Consider the following 18,772-nt stretch of genomic DNA (forward strand, 5'->3'; position numbering starts at 1 on the left):
CCGCGTTTGTTCAGAATGAGTAAGTTGGTTAAAAGCCAAACTTTGTAGGGTTTTATCTTGTAACTTTATTTCTGGGATCGCGGAATGTATAAATGTAAAATGCAGATTCTTTATTTATGTTACCCGGTTAGTCCCCTTTCTGTTATGACGCGATGGTAAACTAACTCCCACTCATTCGTGGCGGGTAATGTAATTACAAAACGGGGTTTCAGAATCCTTGCTAAAGCGCTGTTGGGTCGCCTAAAGTCATAGCCGCGAACAACTTGAAACGTTCGTGTGTTTGGGAATGAGCGTCGGTCGTTTATACCAAAGGTAACGAAGGACCGCATGAAGGAGGATTATTCCCTCCTCCGAAATCACGCGCTAACCTCACAACGAGCAAACTTCCTCCAACGCCTCGCGTGTTCAATCAATAATAATTACATCCCGGCGCCGAGTTCCTCTTCTACTCCCCCTCCCACTGCGCGCCAATTGATCGTGAATTTCGTAGAGCAAAAAAAAAGTTTTGATGTAGGATTACAGCAGGACATTAGTCAGGTTTGTTATTAATTCCCTTTCATGCCTTTGTGGGTCTTTCGGGGGGTGTTGTGCACAGCGGTGGGTCAATGCATTTGTTAAATTAAGAGCAATGTAAACCATCCATTGTCACCTATCTGCTAATTGGCTCTATGTTTATTCGAGCTGACCACTTTAGTTGTGCGCGAGTCCACAGCCAAAATCGCCGTTGGTTTTTATCGGACCCTAATAGAGACAATTTGTTTGACAAGCTCCTTTTCGGATGATCAGCGAGGGTATCACTGGTTTTGCATGGTCTTCATTTAATTGACATTCTTTTTTTTTAGGGGGGGGGGGTGCAAGTTGTTCATTCATCTTGGTTAGTAGCTAACGGGTTCAATGTAAATAAGGCAAAACCGTTGCCAGAAAAGGAATTATCAGGAACCCAGCAGAAACTAACCTTTAACTACAGGACGTGCATTTGAATCCCGCTGTAAACGAAAGCCTTGTACTTCCAATGACGACGAGAATCCGTTTGAGTCAGGGTAGTCCATAGATTTAATGATACTTGTCGTAGAAAGCAACTACAGCATTTGGTGCAGTAGAGGGTGATGCTGTTCTGAAATTGGAGGTTATTGTGAATTTTGTATGAAGTGCTCGCCAGTTTTGATTCTCCATGTGGTTTGCCTTGTATCTAGATACTGAAGAGACTGCAAATGCTGGAATCCGGAGCAATCAATCTGCCCTGGGAACTCTGTTGATCAGGCAGCATCTGCAGAGAGAAATGGACAATGAACATTTTGGGTTGAGAACCATAATCTGGACTGAAAGAGTAGAGAGGGAGCGCACTTCCCTTCTCCACCTGACTCCATTTACCAATCATCATCTCCTCACCTGGATCCACTTAACTGCCCCCATCCTCCCCCTTCCCTTTTTACACTGGCTATCTCCCCTCAATTCTTTCAGTCCAGATGAAGGTTTTCCACTTGACTGTCCATTCCCCTCCACAGAAACTGCCTGGCCCACTTAATTCCACCAGCAGTTTGTTTTGTGACTTATATCTGACATCTTGCATCTAGGTGCCCAGGGAATGGACAAGACTCTTTTCCATAAGTAAGATTGATAGATGCTTGAATTTTTAGACCTGAATGAAAATGAAGAATATGGGCCTTATGTAGAAATTCTTAATGGATGGGACTGTAGGCACTTGGCTGAATGATCTATTCCTGCTTTTAATTTTGATGTGCTTATGAACCTTTAAACTTCATGAATGAATGAATAAGTTTATTGGCCAAGTATGTACATATACAAGGAATGTGCCTTGGTGCTCCACTCACAAATGACAACACAAACATACAGTTAACAATTAAGAATAAAGCATTCATGAATCTGAAATCAATTAAAAAAATGTAATTGTTGTAAAGGGCAAATTTAAATGTTTGTATTTAATTGGCTATATGCAATGAATATTTAACATGAGAGTATGGATATATCAATTACATTTGAGGCTGGTGAAATATAATTATAATCACATGACAAAGAACTGGCAAGTATATTCAGCAGATTAGACCAGAAAGAATTAAACTGAAAATAGTAAATATTATAAAATATGAATGATTGGTTTCATGGCCGGCGTGATTACTGTCGCTAATTTATAGATCCATGATAAGGCATAAACTTGCCAGTTACTTCAAAGAATGTGGGAAATTGACTTTTCCAAGTTTAAGTTTCCAAGTCTTCTAGGCTGGGGTTTTACAAGTTTAATTTTAGTTCATCTTTGTATTGTGAAGTTAGAAGTCAATGGCCTGGATATTATGGTCAGCGGTGAAAAGACAATGGCCACACTTTGTATCTAGAGGGCTTGAGGGCTATTCCAAGGATTGAATAGCCTATTCTCATTCCTATGTTCCAGTTTCATATTGATGAAATGCCTTCTCAATTCACCCATTAAGTAGAAATAGTTTACATTCTCTGAAATTTAGAAGAAAGAGCTGATTAAACAAACATCTAAAATTCTTCGAGGGTTGACTGGGTAGATGCTGAGAGGCTGTTTTTACTGGTTAGAATCTAGAATTATGGGAGAGAGATTAATTAATTGGTCAATGTTCCTGCATAATTGAGTTTACTTGTTCTTTCCCCAAATTGGTCAACATTTTTGTTCAAATAATTTACTGTTTCCTCTTACTGTGAGCAATCCAATATCTTACTTCCTAGTTTCATAAACATTTTGTATGAAAAAAAACATTAATAGAAGAAAGTAAGACAAATCACATACCATAGGAAAAGTAGACCATTTGCTGTCATTAGTCTTCTCAATCAGTCAACAAATCATGGCTGATCTTCTGCCTCAAATATTGAGTCCTATGATTTCTTTAATATCAATCTCTGCTTTGAAAGCAATTAATTACAGTCTCCGCAGACCTCGGGAGTAGAAAATTGCAAAACGTTACCGCCATCCGAGTGAAGAGATTTCCCCTAATTTCACTACTAAAAGCTTGTCCCTTACTTTGAGGTGGTGACCCCTGGTTCCTAACTCCTTATCTAGGGGAAAGACCCTTCCATCATCTACTGTGTAAAGTTAGGAATGTTGCACATTTCAATGAAGTCAGCTCACTTTCTTCTGAACTCCGAGTGAATAAAGCCCACTCTCACTTTGTATGACGGACCACCCACCCCAGGAACCAGTCTAATGAATCTTTGCTGTACTCCCTTGATATCAAGTATATACAGCATTTCTTTAAGTACCAAAAACAAAATCATGCAGGATATTTGTGCTGCAATCTCACTAATGCTCTATATAATTGTAGTAAGACAGTTTTACACCTGCTCTCAAACCTTCTTGCATTAAAAAAAGCTATTGTGTTATGTGTCTCCCTAATTGCCTGCTTCCCCTACAATGTAAGCTTTTAGAGTCCTGCATAAGGACACTTGGATCTCCTTGAACATCGATGTTTCTGAGTCTCTTGCTAATTAAAAAAGCAGCATTTTGTTTCCTCTATTAATGTGGATAATTTCACATTTTTCCAGTGTTCAGTCTGCCATGTTATTGTCTACTGTTAGCTTGCATAGTTTCCCTTGAAGCCTTCTTACCTCCTTAGTGCTATTTGCATAACTATTAATTTTATGTCCAAGGCAAACTTGGTAGTATTAAAATCAAACCCCTTGATCAAATTGTTGATCAGTGTGAACAGAGGCCAAGCACTGGTCTGTTTCGTACCCCACTAATCATTGCTTGCCCACAGGAGATGGATGTTATTTTCTACTAGACCAAGTGGACCTGTTGGGTCCAAAACTCTCCTGCATTCGTGCAGCACCCTCTCCACCCCTCCGCCTCCCCTTCACCGCTCCCCCATCCCCTTCATCCCTCCCGCCCCTCCCCTCTCCTTCCCCTCCCCTATCCCCCTCCCCTTTCCCCTCTTCCCCATCCCCCCTCCCTCCCCCCTCCCCCCCTCCCTCCCCCCCTTCCCTCCTCCCTCCCCCCCTCCCTCCCCCCAAGAGTTTTAGTATATAGATTCTTGTTCCTATTGGTTTTGTATCTACGAACTAACTATCAGCCTATGCTTAGTTGTTATCCAAGTCCATGTGCTAAAGATGTTTAATCAGTACAATAATCATTAATCTTTGGACAATTACTTACATTTTGTAACTTTTATTTCCCTTTAAGTTTTGTTGCAGCTTCAGATCTGATTCTCAACCATGGCATCTTGATACAAATTCAACTTGCAGGAAATCAAAGTGTTATGTGAATTCCATGGCTGAATAATACTTTATTTAATACATATTAAATTGGATATCAGCTGGGCGAGAGAATGGCTTTATTATTGGCCTCATTATTACTGGATAGTTTATAGATGAAAAAATGCACAATAGAATTCTACCAGATCGAGTCCCTGCTGACAATCATATCCCCATTTATACTAATCTTGCACTTGCTCTCTTTTATTCTCCATTAATATTATATTCCCATCAATTCCTCCCAGTGTCTATTATACTTAACTACACACCAGGAGCTGGTTACAGTGGCTAATTAATGCACCAATTTACACGTCTTTGGGAATGTGGGAGAAAACTGGAGAAAACCCATGTAAGTCACATGAAGACTGCAAACTCCACACATAAAAATGTCGCCGATCAGGATAGAACCTGGGTTTCTGGAACTGAAGCAGCGGCTATAATACATGATCTGCCTTTAGGAATTGCTGATGTGGTTCCCACTATGCACTTATTGTCTTGCTGAAGTCCTTAATTCCAATTATTTATTTATCAATATCTTGCTATTTACTTGGTGCCCAAGAATTATTTTAAGTTCATTTATTATTTTGGCTCTAGACATTCTGAATCCATTCTGTTCTGGATTTTAAAAAAATTGTTTTGAGCTCGGGTGCAAATGGCAGGTGCAAAGTGCGATACAGAACTATGATTATTTATATTTTACCAATTTGTTGGAATGCAAAAACGTTCTTCGCCTCTTGGAGCACAGTAATGTTCTTCATTGTACTGTAATTATTTAAGAACAATGTTTATTGTGAAGCAATTTAAGTTTATTCCATGAACAATTCTGAAATGTTACACAAATTTAATTCTGCAAACCTTTTGGGGTTATTTGACAAGTAATGCAGCTGAAGAGTCCAGCAGTAGATTAGTACAAAGATAGTTTAGTTTATGAAATGTGACATGAAGAAAATAGGTTTATTTGCAAATTCCATTCATATTATCTATATCAGGGAAGGGAGGACCAAATGCTAAACTGTGCATGCTCAGGAAGATGGAACAAAGTGGCTGTTACTGCAACTTATTTCTGTTCTGAGATGCAGAAAACCCAGGAGGTGACATTCTTCAATTAAAAAAGGCTGGCTGTTTTTTTGCAGGAACAGTGATCTGTCAGGGAAATCAGATTCTCACAATCACACATTTAAAAACACAGCATTCTGACAATTCTGATACAAAATGTACTTTTGTGTTTTTTGTTCCTGGGGAAATCCAGTCCTTAGAATTAAATATTCAGTGTATTGCTACATTCTGAATATCTTTTATGTCAGCTGCCATTGCTGACTTTGAAGCTCTGCTTGTATTTCAGCAACAGACAAAACTATATTTTGAGGTTAGTCCTTTGTTCATTGTACATTATTTTCTCTAGTCTGCTATGAAATTTTAGGAGGAAAAACAGTGGCAGTGGCGGATATTGTTAAATCGACCAGATTAGGTTTTTATTGAATTTGTAGTCAGTTGTGATTGTGGTCAGCGAGTGCAGACTGAAACAAAATTCATTTGGTAAGAAATAAGGTTGGATAACTGTTTGAATAGATGTATTGTGAAAATGCTGAACAAAGTTTAGACTGTAAACTGGATCTTTTTTGACTTTTTCTATCCCATTACTCTTATTAGTTTATATCCAAATAGCAGGTATACTGAATCCGTTACTGTTGCTGCAGTGAATCTTAAATTGCCTATGAAGATGGGTAGTATTGGATATATTATGAAGGTTACCATTCAACTGAAGAGCAAAGTAGATGACTTTAACAGCACCTGGGTTCTGAAGTAGTGTTTCCCCACCCAGTTTGAACATTTATTCATAATGATAACTTTTTACATTGTAATGACAACTCTGTAAAGTATAATTTTTGTTGGGACTGGTTTAAAATAAATGCTGAACTGCTTCAAGCTATTAAGGGAACGTGACACTCAAAGGTTAGCAATAATTATAGGCCATGGTTGGCTCTGCTGAAAAGTAAGTGCCTGGAAATGGTATAGCTCATCAACTTGCCCATTTGCTTGGGTATTTATTCAGCTATTTGTCTCGCTCTAGTTTGGGCGAGGTTCCAATCGGACAGGTTGACCTAGCATAACCCCAGCTCAGTTTTGTCATGTTTTCATGTACTGAAGAACGTGTCATTAGTGAAGACATGAAGGAATTATCTCCAAGTTGCACTGATAATGATGATATGGTGCTTGACCCCAATGGGTTGCTTTGTGTCATTGTTTATTCCATACAGAGTGGTCTCCTGGCTCTCCATTGAATGTCACCTCCTTCCACCTCACCTTTAAATGCAATGGGGTTTGTTTAGCCCTCCTTCTCCTCGTTCTGTTCTTAGAAAGGACATGAATGAAAACCCATGTAGAAAGGGGACTCTTAACTGGATGCAGCTGTAGTTTTAAATAGGTGACAGTGAATGGGTTTAGAAAAAAGCCTTTCCCACTGATTCATAATCTGATGGGAACTGACTGCAAATGATTAGTCAACTCATGGGATGTTTTATTTGAGGGGAAAAATAATTTGCATCCAATGCTTTCAGAGCAGATTTCATTAATTTTATTCCCTTGTGCTTTGTAAAGTTGGAATAATCCAAGCAGTCATTCAATTAAGTTAACTGGGGGAATGATAGCTGGCTCTGACTTCCAAATTAACTATGTTCCTCTACCTACACACACCCTCCCCCACTAACTGATTTTTAACTTTATCCATCACCATCACTATTGAAGAAATGCCTCATATTTTTGGCAGTGAAACAGAGAAGAGCTATGTTGTGAGGAAAACACAACAAAAGTAACAAGTATTGTAATTGGTGTAAGGCTTGAAAGTACTTGCGTGTGTTTTTTTATTTTGATTTAAAGATGGGCATCCTTAACTGCCTTTATATTTTCTAATGGCTCGATACTTTATAAAACTAAAAACCAGTGATGATTTATTTGACAGGTCAGAATTTACTGCGAACCAGTTCACTGAGATAAATAACCTGAAATTAGCACCACAGCTTGATATGAAGGCCATGTTTTTAAGGTTTTTGCTTGATAGTCTCAGTTACTAAGAGAAATGGGGAAGAAAAGGGCCTCCCAAAGCCTAATAAATACAAATAATTCATGTCCCTGTTGACTTTGTTTATCCAGAGAGATATAAGGTGATCAAAGAGATAGCTCATTCAGGATGGGAAATAATTTAACTTTTGAATGTTATTTGTCAACATCAACTTAAAAATGAATTTTTAAAAAAAAGTAAAAATAAGTTTGTATTTTCTCTGGGTAGCAGCAGACCAACATTTGGTTGCTACTTTGACCTCCTCTTACTGCCAAACCTGATCTGTGTTTGTACCTGTACAATGTTATTTTCACAAAGGTACAAATGGCATTTAGCACTGAAGAACATCTTCATATCAAGCTGTCAAAAATTTCAGGAAATTGGAACACAATATTGGAAAAACAATTGGCAAGTAAAAACATTGTACTTGTTCCCATATTTCCACTGACAGTCCCTGCCCACCCACATTTGCTTTTTTTAGGTGTGGAAGTTTGGACAAGCTGATTCTCTGCACACAACATGTATCCAGAGAAGCGGCAAGCTTTGTGTGTCAAATAAGGCCTCGGGCAATGGATCCTGACATCTCATGAGTCAACAAAGGTTTTTTTTTAACGTATTTAAATATCTCTGATCATTGAAGACATTTACATTGATTTGGATAGACTTAAGTTATTTTTAAAAGTGAACATTATTACATAGTAATACATAGTAATTAAATAAAACCTATTAATCTAAAACACCAGCTAATATAATTCCTTAAAAGATACAAAATGCTGAAATGCTAACTCAGTGACTCAGGCAGCATCTCTGGAGGACTTGGATTGGTGATGTTTCAGGTTCTTCTTCAGGCTGATTGGATTGGGGGGGGGGGGGGGGGGAGTTGCAAGAGAGGTGGGGCAGGACAAAGCCTGGCAGGTAATAGGTTGATACAGATGAGGAGGCTTTTTGAAAGGCGGATGGGTTGGACCAAAGGCCAGAGATGAAAAGACAGAAGGTATGAGACAAAGAGATTGAAGAGTTTCCAATTGTGAAGCAGAAGGATGGAATGTACGTGGTAGAGGAGGGGGAGAGGAGAAATGTGCAGGTCCAGATGGGGTACAGAGGAGAAAGAGGGAGGGGGGAGCTCTCTGTGGTTATCTAAAATTGGAGTATTCAAAGTTCATGCTGTTGGGTTGTAAGTTACCCAAGCAGAATATGAGGTGCTGTTCCTCCAGTTTTCACATGGCCTCACTCTGGCAAGGACGAGGCCCAGGATGGGAAGGTCGGTATGGGAAGAGTAGTTCAAATGGTTAGCAACTGGGAGATCCAGTAGGCACTGGCGGACTGAGTGCAAGTGTTCGGTGAAATGTTTGCCAAGTCTACGCTCGGTCTTATTGTACAGGCGGCTGCATCGGGAACACTTGGTGCAGTAGATGAGGTTAGAGAAGGTACCTGTGAACTTCTGTTTTACCTGGGAGGAATGCTGGGGTCCCTAGATGGAGGTGAGGGAGGTGGTATAGGTAAATCCTTAAATAGCTTAGTTCAACTTACCAGAAAGCTTGTAAACTGATGTGGCATCATTGTTAGGATGACTCCACCTTGTGTTTTACCAAAGGACTGTGAACTGATTTTGACATTTCTGAACAGCCTGTTTCCATGCTGTATGACTGAAGTAAAGTTGGAAAATTAAAGGTAGATTCTCAACTAATTGGATGTTAGCTAGCTTAAGTTTTGGGGGATGGACATCTCAGCTCCAGGTCAATGCTATGGTCATTTCTTTGGGCAGTATTTTTGGCCAAACCAACTACAACAGTTTCATCATTGACCTTCCCATTATGATGGGGTCAAAAGTGGAGAGGTTTGCTGGTGATTGTTTGGTTCCATTTACAAGTCCTCAGATAATGACATTTATGGCTTTGTGCAGAAGACGATGGCATTGGGGCATGTGCTGATGTGTGGTATGAATGCTGCTTGCCACTAAGTGCCAAATAATGTTTTTTTCTCCATTCTGAGTATTTAATCACTTCCTTTTGATATTCAAGGATACTTATATTCCCAAATCCCCTGCCATTTGCCTTCTATTGATCATATTTGATTGGTAACTGTACAAACCATACTTTGGCTTCAAGAGCTGGCCAGAGAATTGAAGAAGAGTCTCAACCCAAAACATCACCCATTCCTTCTATCCATAGATGCTGCCTGTCCCACTGAGTTACTCCAGCATCTTCAGAGAATTGACTAATCTCTCTGCACAAAACCTTTCTACTATTCATAAAGCAGAAGTCCATAATGTGTTACAGTACTCTAAATTCATCTGGATGAGGTCAGCTTCAACTGCTCAGGATGGAAAAGTCTGTTTGACAGGCATCTCATCCTAGATCCTTGACATTCACTTTCTTCACTTCTGGTACACAATATCTGGTGTATGCCCCATCTACAAATGCACTACAACAACTTACCATGGCTTCTTTAACAGAACTTCTGCCATCTAGATGTACAAAGGCAACTGGTGCTAGGGAATACTATCACCAGTGATCTATCCAAATTACAGACCACCCTGATCTGGAGGCACATTGTTATTCCTTCATCATGGCTGGGTCAACACCTTAATCCTGCCCAAAGATACTAGAGGATCAAGATAGATCACTCGACCCTAAAAACCTTAGTATGTCATGGCGGCCATTTTAGTAGGCAGAAACTTGCAGAAACATTTTAAAAGAAAAATAACAAAAATCTGTGAATTGATAGATGAGATATATTCTGCATTTTAATGGTATCATTGTGGCGGTCCCTGGATATTAGGCCACTCCTAGGGTCAGTCCCCTCTGCACGACTGACAGGGACGAGGGACTGCCCACAGGCTATGGGGTTTCTACCCAGGGCTTTTGGGGGAATGTTCATCCCTTCGGTGGAACTTGTTGTGTGGATGCTCACAACCTGCATTAAAGAACTTTCTAAACCTGCCTGGCGTCCAGCCTATTTCTGGCCACGTCCAGGCCACTACATCATCACACATACTGTTCCCCCAAAACACTGATTACACTACGAGAGGCATAGCGAACGGTTGGTTTTGCCTACTAAAATAGCTCCTTTGGCGTACTACACTTCAGTATACCCGATTTCAACGGAGTGCTCCATCTTGTTCCTCTAGTATCTTTGATCCTGCCCTTTGGTGATTTCAGCAGATCATGAAAGCCATTATCTTATCAAGTCAATTGGGGAAGTATAAAATATAGAAGGCTACAGAACTAATGCAGGTAGATGGCGTTAGTGTAGATGGTCAAAAAGGTCATATGATGAGCTGATCTAGTTAAATTGTGTGCCTTGTAATAATTCTGATTTTTATTTTATATTAAATTAAAGAGGTGTTTGTTTCTGTGGCCTGAGTTATTTGAGGGATGGCTTACAACAAACAGAAGGGATGAAAATCCTGTACAATACATGAAGTACAGAACCTGATCTAAGAGAACTCTTTGGAGGGGAGAAGCAAGCTTTAGAAAGAGAATTAGGGAAGATGGGCAGTGATCTGCTGCTGGAAGAGCCCTAGCTTTTACATCTCTAAACGCCAGGGGTGGGTTATATTGTGCATGATACAATATCATCAACATATCATCATATCATATATATATACAGCCGGAAACGGGCCTTTTCGGCCCTCCAAGTCCGTGCCGCCCAGTGATCCCCGTACATTAACACTATCCTACACCCACTAGGGACAATTTTTACATTTACCCAGCCAATTAACCTACATACCTGTACGTCTTTGGAGTGTGGGAGGAAACCGAAGATCTCGGAGAAAACCCACGCAGGTCACGGGGAGAACGTACAAACTCCTTACAGTGCAGCACCTGTAGTCAGGATCACATGTGTGAATTGTTTTAATAGAAATTGGATTAAAAGGATGCAACTTATATTCTTCATAAATTACTCAAAATGATGGAATCAAAATGATGGAATCAAAATGATGGAATCAAAATGATGGAATCAAAATGATGGAAAATTGGCATGATTTAAAATATTCTGGAGTATCATGATTGTATGTTTTATTTTGAAAGAAATATCCTCTGAAATGTTTATGTAACGAGTCAGTGCTAACTTCCTTCAGTCTGCTGCCACTGTTTGCAGGAATTTGGGGCAGCCTGCAGCCATGGGATGACTGTCATTGAGCGATCTTTTTAAGAAATGTTGACCTACTTCCCTTGGGTCAGCTCGTGAATGACCTGACAGCTACCTGTCTAGTAAGTGGGTAGCATCTGCAAAATGCAAACATTATGTTTTATTTTTCACAAAGGCGTCCAAATCATTTTAATGAGTTTCCAAACCAAGAATGTACCAATTTTAATGTTTTTTGTTATTTCATATTGTGGCATTAGTGCTGTTCTCACCACTTATATAGTACATCCAAAATGCCTAAAGTCTAATTTGTGGGCACGGGTGTGTTCTGCCAGTCTAGTACTCGGGTGGGGAGTAATCACTTTGCGTAGAAATTAAATCTAAGGAATGAAAATGTAAAGATAATGATGCCTTCGGAAAGCAAAGATGGTGGAAGACTTTTGAAGCAAGTGATTAACATAAAAACATGCAAAACACCGCGTCCCAGCACATGTATTGGCACAGCCTTGTATTCCCGTTATATAGAATTGCATATAGAAGTAATTTCTTCATGGAAATCTCAGCTGCTTCCCCAAAAGGAGGATGAGAGAAATCTCTTGCTGCTGAATATTTGTCACTAGTGAGTATGTGAGTTGCCTGGCAGTGTTATCTATGTAAATGATGCGAATCAGAGGACATCACAGCGAGGATACGGTAAGGGAAGAGTATTATCCTTATGAAGAGTTGGCATCTGGAAAATGCATGTGGATTGACTTGTGTTTTGTTTTGATTGAAAGTTATAGCATAGAAACAGGCCCTTTGACCATCGATCACTCATTCTATGTTATCCCATTTTCTTATCCACTCCCAACATACAATTTACAGAGGCCAATTAACCTACAAATCCACATGTCTTTGGCATGTAGGCGGAAACCGGTATCCGAAGAAGCCACAGAGAAAACATGTAAACTCCTCTCAGACAGCACCAGAGGCCAGGATTGAACCTGGGTCTCTGGTGTTGTGAGACAGCAGCTCTACCAGATGTGCTATTGTGCCGCCCTATGTATTTGCTGTCATCTTGAACTTATTTAGTTATTGCTCTTGCTCTGATACCAATGTTACTTCTGAACTCCTGCATCTACACACTTACTATGCGAAACCAATCAGCCCTTTCTACATGACTTTCAGATCATTCAGTGGTGTAGGAATATATTGCCTTTATTACTGTCTTGACTTCTACACTTTAGGGGAATAGAGTATGTTTGCTTTTTAGGTGTTAAAACAGTTTGTTTTATAACTCAGCTTGATACTATAATTGGAATAATTCGATCAGTGCCATCAGGATTCAATATTTTGATTTTTTTTTTCCCGAGTGCTTGCACATTTGTTGCCAATCACGATCTTCTGCTTCAGTTGGGTAAATTGGTCAGAAGAATCGAGCATTGGAAATAATTTGTAGACACAAGGAACTGCAGATGCCAGTTTACAAAAAAGGATAAAGTGTTGGATTAACTCTATGGGTCAGGCAGCATCTCTGGAGAACATGGATAGGCAATGTTTTGGTTTCTGGATCCTTCTGATTGATCATAGTGGGGGGGGGGGGGGCAGGGGAAACTGGAAGAGAGGAGGGGGAGGGACAATTCAGATAGGTAGATGCAGGTGAGGGGCGGCTTATTGTCAGATGGTTGGGCAAAGACCAGAGATGAAAAGACAAAAATGTGAGATGAGATGAGGCCAAAAGAGCTGTGGGGGAAAAAAAGACAAATGTCTGCACATCCAAGTGAGGCACAAGGAATAGAGATTGAAAAAAAGCAGGATGGAAAAGAAAGGGAGGCAGACATTGTAGGTTAGTTACCAAAAATTGGAGAATTCCATGTTTATACCATTGGGTTGTAAGGTAATCAAGCGTAACATACCCAAGCAGAAATGGAAAGGTCAGTATGGGAAGGGAAGGTGAAATGGTTAGAACTGGAAGATCCAGCAGTCCTTCCATGACCAGATTCTATGATCCACAGCAATCCTTCCAGGCAAGCCTGAGGCTGGCATGCGTTTCCTCTAACCTCATCTACTGCATTTGGTGCTCCCAGAGTGGCCTCCTTTACATCGGTGAGACCAATTGTAGACTAGGCTACCGTTTCGCCAAACACGCGCTTGACTCACCAAGGCCTACTGGATCTACCGGTTGTTCACCACTTTCACTTTCCTTCCCATTCCCATACTGCCCTTTCTGTCCTAGGCTCCTTCATTGCCAGAGTAAGGCCACACACAAACTGTAGGACAAGAACCTTATATTCTGATTGGGTAGCTTACATCCCAATAGTATGAATATTGAATTCTCCAATTTTAGGTAACTAACCTACAAACATCCCCTCCTTTTTCCCCCCTATTCCCTGAACCCCACCTGGATGAGCACCAATTTTCCCTCTCCCCTCTATCTATATTCCTTCTTCTGGCTTCACATTTCTATATTTATCTCCTTATCTCATATTTTTTGTCTTTTCATCTTACGTTTGTCCAATCATAAACACAAAATGCTGGAGTAACAGCTGCAGCATCTCTGGAGAGAAGGAATGTGTGACATTTTGATCCTCTCCAGAGTTGCTGCTTGTCCCGCTGAGTTACTCCAGCATTTTGTGTCTATTCTTAGTTTAAACCAACATAGAAAATAAGTGCAGGAGTAGGCCATTTGGCCTTTCAAGCCAGCACCGCCATTCAATGTGATCATGGCTGATCATCCACAACCAATACCCCATTCCTGCCTTCTCCCCATACCTCTTGATTCCGCTAGCCCGAAGAGCTCTATCTAACTCTCTTCTGAATGCATCCAGTGAATCAACCTCCACTACCTTCTGAGGCAGAGAATTCCACAAATTTACAACTCTCTGGGTGAAAATGTTTTTCCTCATCTCAGTTCTAAATGGCCTACCCTTTATTCTTAAACTGTGGCCCCTGGTTCTGGAACATCGGGAACATGTTTCCTGCATCTAGCTTGTCCAATCCCTGAATATTTTTTTGTTTCTCTAAAATCCCCCTCATCCTTCTAAATTCCAGTGAACACAAGCCCAGTCATTCCATTCTTTCATCATATGACAGTCCCGCCATCCTCGTGGAAATTAACCCCGTGAACCTACACTGAACTCCCTCAATAACAAGAATGTCCTTCCTCAAATTAGGAGACTAAACTGCACACAATACTCCAGGTGTGGTCTCTTCAGGGCCCTGTACAATTGCAGAAGGACCTCTTTGCTTCTATACTCAAATCCTCTCGTTATGAAGACCAACATGCTATTAGCTTTCTTCACTGCCTGCTGTACCTGCATGCTTTCTTTCAGTGACTGATGTACAAGGACACCCAGGTCTCGTTGCACTTCCCCTTTTCCTAATGTGACACCATTCAGATAATAATCTGCCTTCTTGTTCTTGCCACCAAAGTGGATAACCTCACATTTATCCACATTATATTGCATCTGTCGTGCATCTTCCCACTCACCCAACTTATCCAAGTCACGCAGCATCCTCTTCACAGTTCACTCTGCCACTCAGCATTGTGTCATCTGCAAATTTGTTAATGTTACTTTCAATTCCTTCATCTAAATCTTTAATATATATTGTAAATAGCTGCGGCCCCAGCACCGAGCCTTGTGGCACCCCACTAGTCACTGTCTGTCATTCTGAAAGGGAGCCGTTAATTCCTACTCTTTGTTTCCTGTCTGCCAACCAATTTTCTATCCTTCCCTCCAATACCATGTTCTGTAGTTTTGTCCACTAGTCTCCTGTGTGGGACCTTATCAAAGGCTTTCTGAAAGTCCAGATACACTACATCCACTGGCTCTCCCTTATCCATTTTACTTGTTACATCCTCAAAAAATTCCAAAAGATTAGTCAAGCATGATTTCCCCTTCATAAATCCATGCTGACTTGTACCAATCCTGTTACTGCTATCCAAATGTGTCGCTATTACATCTTTAATAATTGACTCCAGCATCTTCTCCACTTCCAATGTCAGACTAACTGGTCTATAATTCCTCGTTTTCTCTCTCCCTCCTTTCTTAAAAAGTGGGTTAATATTAACCATCATCCAATGCACAGGAACTGATCCAGAATCTATAGAACATTGGAAAATGATTACCAATGTATCCATGATTTCTAGAGCAGCCACCTTGAGTATCCTGGGATGCAGACCATCAGGCCCTGGGCATTTCCTGACTAATGTGAATTTCCATCAGTTCCTCCATCACCCTATGTCCTCTGTCGCCTAGTACATCTGGGAGAATGTTTGTGTCTTCCTTAGTGAACACAGAACCGAAGTACCTGTTCAACTCGTCTGCCATTTCCTTGTTCCCCATAATAAATTCACCTGTTTCCGTCTTCAAGGGACCCACATTTGTCTTAACTGCAGTTCCTCCGTAAATGTTTGTCCAATCATATTCCCATTTAAAATCAAACCTTTACCTGTATCCACCAACTACTTGCCAGGCTTTGTCCGATCTCCACCTCTCTTCTAGCTTTCTCCTCTCATTACAATAAGATTGTAGAAAAGTAACATATCCATGTTCTCCTGAGATGCTGCATGACCTGGTCAGTTACCTCAGCACTTTGTGTCTTTTACAGAAAATAGTTACACATTCTTCATAACTCATCAAGCATTTAGGTGTTTTTTACCTAAAATAGGATGAATGCCATTAGGTGTTTTCTCTGAATATTTGGGATGTAAGCTATCTTATTGACTTATCAGAGAAAATAATGGATGCCACTTTTTTCCAACATCCCTCCATCCCCCCATCATCTAATCTAACCATGCCCTCTATGCAGCCAAAACGGTACACGACAGCGCAACAATTTTAGGCCCACCATATTCACCATTCCCCCGTGGTCTGAATAAACCCATTTTTGTTACTATTTAAAAACCATTTACCTAATAAACTTTAATAAATGCGCTTTCCCCCCCTCGCCCCCCCCCCCCCCCCGGGAGGACCAATGGGAGAACCGGCACCCGTCCCGGCGTGCCCCACGCCTGACCTTCCTCCCATGCTGTAGCGTGCCGCAGAGGCGGCGGCAGAGGAGCCACAAGATGGCCGTCCCCGCCGATCGCAGCTGAGCTGCAGGAGCGGCTTTGGCACCACGCTCGCTCGGCCTGCAGAGGAAATGGGGCCGAGGTTAGTGCCTTCTCCCTATCCATTCTCGCCCACCCACGGCCCCGGGAGACACTTCCCGCCCTGCAACGGGTCCATGCTGTCACCGCCGCTCGCAGCAAATTGCAGCCGAGCTGCAGGAGCCGCTTCTGCTCCATGCCCGACCCGCAGGAGAGGCCTGTAGGAGAAACGGCGCCGAGGTCAGTGTGTTTTCCCAGTCCCCCCTTGCCCGCCCACGGCCAAGGGGGCACTCCCCGCCCACCAACGGGTCCAAGGTTGGGTCGAGGGGAGGGAGGGGGGAGAGGGGGGGGGGAGGGGAAGTGGTGAAGGGGAGGGGAAGTGGTGAAGGGGAGGGGGGGGAGGGGAAGTGGTGAAGGGGAGGGGGAGGGGAGGGAGTGGTGAAGGGGAGGGGGAGGGGAGGAGGGGGTGCTGCACCAATGCAGGACAGGTCTGGACCCAACGGGTCCACTTGGTCTAGTTAATACTAATAAGGAATGGACAAAACATAGAATTAAACCGCAGCAGTAATTTACCGGAACACACAAGTTACAAAACAAAAATTGCCCATTCAGCCCAACCAGTCCCATGTGAGCATTACCTTTTCAACTCTGCTTTCTTCTATACATTCAATGGATGAGATTGTAATGAACAAGGATGTGGGTGAACACAAGGATTTGACATTTTCAGTGATTGAAATTAAATTGTGGTATTGTTATATTGTATTAATCTAATTTACAACACTCAATGACCCTATGTGTAATTGATTGCATTGACACAATATCAGTGTGGTGAATAGAAATGTGCAGCAAGGCCCAGATGGCATCAATGCCGTGGTTTAGATTGCTGGATTTTTATTTCTCTTCAAGGCATGGTGTCTGTGCTGGGCATGGAATACATTTTACTTTGGCAAATTGTCAGCAACAAATTGTGCCAGATCATGTATTATGCTGCCTAGGATGTGATGAAAGCAAAGGTTTGTTTTGTGTGCCCTGAAGGTATGTTTTGATTCTCAAATTCAAAAGACAGATTTTGTTTTTGATCCTTAATACATAATCTCATTTAAGAACACAAATTGCATTTGTTGTGGATCATTTTAAGGTGACCATGTGTCAAAAATTAGGGATGGTAATTATTCACGTGAAAATTGAGGACAAATTGCATTGGGGAAGTTGATTTTATATGTGAACAGTACAAATATATCTCTGCTGCTTGAGTACGAGCTTGATTTTTAAAAGTGAATGTGTACAAGGCTCAGTCACAAATAGCCTTTAGTAACGCATGCAATGGTGTTTGTAATAGAAAGGCCAAAATAAAGTATATGGCCTTTTACCACTCTTATTGGCAGGTCAACTTGATTGAGATAGATCGGTTTAAAACTGAGGATGGTCTTTTTCATTAGCATCAGAATAAACTTGCACAGTATCCTTAGATTTAAATACAAGTCCTCTCCATTTGAATTTGTCAGGGTAAATTAAGACCTAGTTAATTGTGCATGCTGGAATGCCACAGAGATCTTCCAAAGGCAAAGAATTGTTTTAAATGACCTTAATTGACAGCTTGAAAAACTCAGACTGCCATGCACTGAAATCAACACTTTTTCTTTCAATGGCTTTCTTTCCTTTAGCCTTGCAATATCCACATACCTGGGGTTTGATGAGTGAAATCAGGCATTCAATTGTGTCGCAAACAAAAAAGCATGATTACTTATAATCATTTTGATAGTAAAGTTTTGTTAGCAAAAACACATTTGCCATTTGTCTACTATAATGTTGGGTAAATAAAAATCACCATTCAATTCAATCTAGGTTGAAGCAAAGAAACAAAGCCTCATTAGTGACCTGTGACCAACTGGATGACTGGCTTTTGTATGTAACTAGTGAAGTAATCATTAATTTACAGACTACCATGAAAGGATTCAGCTTCCATCCTACCTGCCTCCTCTACCCTGCCCCCATCCCAACCACCAATTTTCCTGACCTTCCTTGTCATTGCTTTTGGGTCAGATGAAAAGGGGGAAAAAATCCATAAGGATCTGCTTTCTACCTTTTTAACCAAACAGTGAATGGGAAATTGGATACTCCAAAGGTGCTTACAAATAGTTTAGACACAGCTGAACAGGCAGAGCCTCCTAGACATATAAACACATCTCAAAGGTCAAAATGAAGCATGACATTTGAAGGAACTGAGGATGAAGCTGCTTTGTGAAACTGTTTGTGTGAGGACCCTCACTCATTTGGCATTCAGGAAAGGCTGAATGAATGTATTGCCAGGTTTTTAATGC

The 18,772-nt window shown here is 41.1% G+C and overlaps 1 protein-coding gene across 1 annotated transcript in view; it reads left to right on the plus strand.

Annotated features, from left to right (window-relative positions):
- Window positions 1-208: 208 nt before the first annotated feature.
- The window catches only part of eva1aa (eva-1 homolog A, regulator of programmed cell death a), a 260,962-nt gene continuing 242,398 nt past the window's right edge, over window positions 209-18,772 (plus strand). Inside the window, exon 1 of the mRNA XM_078399499.1 lies at window positions 209-312. The gene's annotated coding sequence lies outside the window, so the exon portion shown is untranslated. The remainder of the gene's footprint in view (window positions 313-18,772) is intronic.

The sequence above is a fragment of the Rhinoraja longicauda genome, chromosome 5 (assembly GCF_053455715.1).
Source record: "Rhinoraja longicauda isolate Sanriku21f chromosome 5, sRhiLon1.1, whole genome shotgun sequence".
Lineage (NCBI taxonomy): Eukaryota > Metazoa > Chordata > Chondrichthyes > Rajiformes > Arhynchobatidae > Rhinoraja > Rhinoraja longicauda.